This window comes from Belonocnema kinseyi, chromosome 6, assembly GCF_010883055.1.
Source record: "Belonocnema kinseyi isolate 2016_QV_RU_SX_M_011 chromosome 6, B_treatae_v1, whole genome shotgun sequence".
Taxonomy (NCBI): domain Eukaryota; kingdom Metazoa; phylum Arthropoda; class Insecta; order Hymenoptera; family Cynipidae; genus Belonocnema; species Belonocnema kinseyi.
Window position 1 is genome coordinate 139,858,600 of NC_046662.1, and position 6,000 is coordinate 139,864,599.

A 6,000-nucleotide genomic window follows, 5' to 3' on the forward strand; every position below is an offset into this window, starting at 1 on the left:
AAGGGTCATGATTTACGAGCGATTCACAGCGCTCCAGGGAGTCTGCCTCGTGAGTTTTACGAGGGTCGATGAAGAGTGCCTTGAGAATCCACATACGGCTACACTGAGTTACACTGCAATTTTTCTTCATTGTTCTCTCCCATTTTATTGTTCAACAAAATATAAACATTGTATCCAAAAACCGACTCTGTCGCCGCCGTTGTACCAATATTTAGATGACGTATGCAAGAAATCAGACAAGCATATTCGAAATTGAGGATGGAATCTTACATTCCTTTTTAGAACTCTAATAAATCCCCTTAACCTCTCCAGCAAAACTTCTACTTTTACTTCTTTTTGTTCCTTTATCTCTTTGTTATACTTCTCTGTTATACATTCGTTCCTTATTCCCATCACCATTCCTCCCATTGCTCTGCTTTTCAAAAATGTTTCTCCTTGCATTTTGAATCTGCTATTTGTGACCTATCCTTTTTGTTCAAGCCTGCTATATTCCAGTGGGATATCCTCTAATCTTCCCTGCTTTCCTTTCTCGTCTCTTTCTGTTTTCTACTATTTTTTATTTCTATATCTTCCGTTCCTTTGTCTCCTAGTTTTTGCTATTTTCCTTAGTTTATACTGCATATTTCTTTCTACTAATTTCAAATCATCCTCTATTTTCTCCGGGCTTCCATGTAACAGTCTCTTCTTTGTCATCACTTCCCCAGCAGAACGATGGGGGAGTTCTTTTTACAGATAAATTCAATTATGATCAAATTTGGTCGGGGTCTGACTGTATGTGTGTCATCTTGTTTACATCCATGTTCACTTTTGAAGTACATCTAAGCCGCGACTTAGTTCACCGCGGTTTATTTCTCGCTATAATTGCTGGCCCGGAAATTTTTTCATGGAAGCAGGCGAGAGCGGTTCGGGAATTGTAGATATAGATATATATTCCAACTGGAAACGATTCAGGCGGACCTTGCTGTTTACGTTGTTATGGCCCCGCTTTAGTTCGAAGTCTATTTGCAGGCAACCCCCGACACTGGAACTAAAACGCGGCTCTGATGTATTTAACAAATTCAATCAGCCTCTGATAAATCTTGCTTGGAGTACTAAAATGAAGGTCAAATTCGTTAACCAGGTTAATTCGGCCAAAATTTAAAAATGGATAGTAGTAACACCGTTCAAGACGAGAAATATCATTTCAAGGGTTGGGAAAAGCCAGGCAGATTAATTCAAGACCTTAAATTTCAAAGCCAATTCAAGGTGGTCGAATTGCAAGACCTTGAAATGGGAGGCCTAGTCTCGGGTTCACCTTGAAGACTTAAGTTTGCTTCGCAGATGTTTATATTTTCTTCGCTGAATCCATCGTCTAGTAAGGGCGAATAAATGAAAGATCGTATAGGATGATTTCAGTAGCATTTTGTATATATTATCAATGTTTTTCTTCTATTATAAACGAATTACATACACAGGGAATCTTGAAAACTTGTAAATTTCGAAAAATTTATTTTCATGTCGTTAAGTGGAAAATAAAAAAATTTAATTCATTATTTTGACCGTCTTACAGACAAAAGATCCCTGCTTCGAAGGATTAGGTAAGCTGGGGTCTTAAAGTAGAGTATGGGATTTCTATTCAATGGTAGGCTTCGATATTTTCAAGCTAGATCTAAGACGAGAAATTCAAAGTGGCAGGTGTGTCTTGACTTGCCTTAATGCTTGATATTAGTTGATAGACGAAAACACTAATGTTCTGGTAGATGACTAAAACATGTGCAAGTTATCTTCATGCAATTTTGAAAATAATGAAGATGTAAATGTAGCTATCAAGAAGATTAAAAATTATATTTACGACTTCCTTGAAGTCGTCTATAATCTTCAGTGATTTTGAATAACAATTCAGGTGGAATCATCTGTGTGGAAATTAATTTTCAAAATTTTCAGTCCGTGTTCGCCAAATGATACCATATTTATTTGCAGCTTAACTCTATACAGAAGGTTGACCTTAACCCTACCGCAACTGATTGATGACCAGTTACGGAAGAAATAAAAAATTTGACAATTCAAAGGAGTGGTCGCTCATTGAAGCTGTATTCTTCGATTTGAGGAGATCGAATGTGAATAAGAAATAGACTTAATTTCCAATAATAGAGTAAATCTGACCTTATTTTGATGGCCCTAGTACTTCCCACGTCACCACACTCGCAAAGTGTCGTCGCGAGCACTTACAACTGAATTTCAAATTCTCCTAAACGTTGCCGTATACACAAAACTTTTTTCTTGCACCTGAATTGTATTTACTCACCCGCGGAAAAACTGCAAAAAACAGGTTATTGTTCTACATCAGAAAAAGTAAGTATTGAATTGGTTAATCTTCATCCGATGAGGCGAATTAACGTTTTTTTATATTTTTATAACGCGGACGGAGACAGATCGTAAATTATGGTTGATCAATGGTTTCGATTACCGAGACCCGTATCTCCTTTTGAGATGGGAAGTGGACGATGACTGTTTGGCGAAACAGGGCAGTGATCAACCTCGTCGCCTAATTAAACATAGAATTTGCAAGGGTTTATTGCTGATATAACATTTGGACTTTGCCTAGCGACTGGGGGAACGAAGACCGCATGTTGTTTACGTGACTACAAAAATACTGATCGAGGAATTTTTTAAACTAAGCAATTTTGCAGTGCACGTGCAGTGTGAACTGTTGCAATGCAAAGCGTTTGACTGTCAATTAAACTCATACACAAAAATGAACAGTATTCCTTTACCAATTTTTTATTCGGATCAGGATAGTTTTTACTCTCAGGTTCTTTTTTACGCCAAAAATCGGTATTTACAAATATCCGTAGTTGACAGTTCAATAATTTAAACTAGGAACAACTGAAATAATTCAAATCGATAAATTGAATTAATCAAATATTCCCAATCTAATTTAATTTCGATATTCTTGTTACTAACAGTGTCTAACAGATTGATCAGTGCTTTTAGCATTTTTGAAGGTTTTAGTTATCTTTACAAATTCTGATTAATTTTTACAATTATTTATAAATTATTAATTTATCTATATGACTCATTAGTTTATTAATAATGCTCAATAAAAAATTGTTCTTTTTGTAGATTAATTATTTGCATTTAACTTCCAAAAGAATTTTACATCAAACAATCGAAGTGATAGTAGGTAGTAAGTTTAAGGTTCCCTACCGCAAGGAACCAAATATGATTTGGTGATGAGTATCGATCGATTGGTTCATTTTGGACGCTGGTCGAGATCAGTATTGACCGTCAACTTTTTGAACTTTGTACAATAGGGCTTATATTTTCAACATAAGTATTTTGAAGGATTTTACGAGTCTTTTATTCTTACGTAAAATTGATTTTATTAACAATTAGTATTTTTGAGCAACATTTTTGTAGTAACACTGGAATTCAGGAGTATTAGGAAAGCATGCCGCATTCGGAGGTTCATCATATGTTATTCATGCGATTCAGGCATTCGACTTTAATTGTTTTTATTAATTAATTTGGATTGATAATTACTTCTGATTTTTTAGTGATATTGCATATATTATTCATAAACTGTATGAATTTTGTTAATGCGGGGTATGTATTATTAGAGAGAGGGATGGGGTGCCCTTATGTGAATTTTGGAAATATCCGGTTTTAATTCCCACAAGCCGCTACAGCGTTATAAATTTTAAAGGCGATTGTTATCCTTAACAATTGGTTTAGGTGAAAATTTTGGTTTTGAACGTAAGGGTTCTGCAATCCATTATGATACACTGATGTGCAACCAAGATGAGGCATCCAGCTCTGTCATTATACTTCCTAAACTTATCTGGTACACGGACACTATGGAGCTCAGCAACGACAATTTTTAGTTGCCTGGCTTCGCGGGGTGCGCCGTAAAAATAGAGTAAAGTAAGGGAATCAAATTTGGAGGTAGTGTTGATCATCAAAAATCGATATCAAGAAAAGAGAAGTAAATTTTGGGGTAAGTTAATATAATTTTTGTTTAACAATAATACACATTACTATTCAATAAAGGATCACTCAAGTGTTACGTAACGCGTTTCGTAGGTACCTAAAGAATCAATTGATTATCTGATTCTTTATTAAAAATCTGTATAAATAGAACAAACAATAATTACAAGCAAATTAATATCTTCCTTGTAATTTTAGTAACAAAAAGCTCCAGTCACTTGAAAAAACACATAAAAGTATTTATATTATTATATAAACACCAATTATAGGAATAATTTAATTCAACACGAAAATATTCAGTTGAATAATTTGTTACAACTTCTTTCTTTCCTGTACACAAACGAGTTTTAACAATGCTGTATAAACAGTGTCACCTTTTGGCGGGAAGAAGAAAAATTACATTTAAGGCGGGATATTTCATACCCACCCCTAAATATTATATAATATAAAAAATTATATTAAAAATATTATAAAAATGGTATTATATTATACGGTAGATACAAAATATTATAGTTATAATATACATACAATAAAATATATAATAAAATGACAGTTTCTCTTTGATATTACCCTGCCGATAGAAAATCTCAGAATATTCTCAGGTGAAATAGTCTGGCACGTTCCAGGCAACCTGCAGTGTCGATTCAAATGATTTCATCTCAAGAGATAGTCAGAGAGATTTGGGTCTTTTAAGAGTGATGTGACGGTCATATAATGGTCCTAGTGTATTCTTCACGTACCGGGCGGGCAGAGTTATTTACAGTAGTTGGCCGTCACCAACCCGATCACCTTTTTAAATTTTTCTTCAAATTATAAACACTTTTTTTTTTAATGATGGATTTTCTCATTATACAAGTTTTAGTATTAATACTTATATAATTATATATTATTTTGGAGTTGGATTAAAAAATCTGATCTGTTTTGGCGTATCTCATTCCATTTACGAGATACGCTATATTCATTCTAATTAAATTTTTTTTAAGTTTGAAATCTGAAATAAACGAAACCCGCAGATTCCGAATTATTATTTTTTAGACTGTTAACTTTGAAATTAAAAAAATCTATTTCTAAAGTTTAATCCGAAAGCTTAAAAAGGGACACCTGAGTGTCGGATACTCTATTGGGATAGCCTCTTTGCTCGTTACTTATGATCGGATTCTTATTTCAATTTCAGCCTTTCTGCTTGCTATTTATGATCGCATTCTTATTTCAATTTCGGAAAGGACATTTTCAAGCTTTTAGACTATTTAAACGAGCTATCTGGACGTTAAAAAATATCTACCTGAGTGCCCACGGAGAATTTCCCAGAGCTTCTTAGAGCCTGAGAATCTTCAGATCGTATCTACTAGGCAGTCTGATAAGTCCCTGAAAAATGAAACACGGAGACGTTTTTTTGGCCAAAGTCGGTTTTATTTTTCAACATACTCTCCTTTAAGGTTAATACAGCGAGCCCAACGATTTTCTAACTTTTTAATACCGTCCGAAAAGTACTCGATCGGAAGGTCTCCAAAATACGCCTCAGTTTCAGCTATCAGCTCCTCATTTGAGTAAAAGCGCTTACCGGTGAGCCATCTCTTTAGGTTAGCGAACAAGTAATAGTCGCTGGGGGCCAGGTCTGGTGAATACGGTGGCTGAGGAACCAATTCGAAGCCGATTTCATGCAATTTTGCTTGTGCAACTAAGTATGAATGAACAGGCGCATTATCGTGATGATAAAGTGGTTTTTTCTTCCTCAAATGCGGTCGTTCTTCCGCGATTTCGATTTTCAATCGGTCCAATAATGATGAATAGTATGCTCCGGTTATGGTTTTACCTTTTTCAAGATAGTCCACGAATATTATGCCATGTGCATCCTAAAATACGGAGGCCATAACCTTTCCGACCCATTGTTGCGTTTTTGGACGCTTCGGAACACTTTGGCCCGGTGTAACTCACTGTTTTGCCTGTTGCGTTGACTCAGGAGTGTAGTAGTGGATCCAGGTTTCATCCATGGTTATGAATCGGCGCAAAAACTCGGTTGGCTTACGCGAAAAT

The 6,000-nt window shown here is 35.3% G+C and overlaps 1 protein-coding gene across 7 annotated transcripts in view; it reads right to left on the bottom strand.

The window, feature by feature from the left end:
* LOC117174092 (speckle targeted PIP5K1A-regulated poly(A) polymerase-like) overlaps positions 1–6,000 on the bottom strand; it is a 209,117-nt gene that overhangs the window by 86,592 nt on the left and 116,525 nt on the right. The window contains exon 1 of one of the 7 annotated variants that reach the window (XM_033362801.1): positions 2,143–2,265. The exons of the other annotated variants lie outside the window; for them this stretch is intronic. The gene's annotated coding sequence lies outside the window, so the exon portion shown is untranslated. Of the gene's footprint in view, positions 1–2,142; positions 2,266–6,000 lie in introns of those variants that run through there. 7 annotated transcript variants of the gene reach the window in all.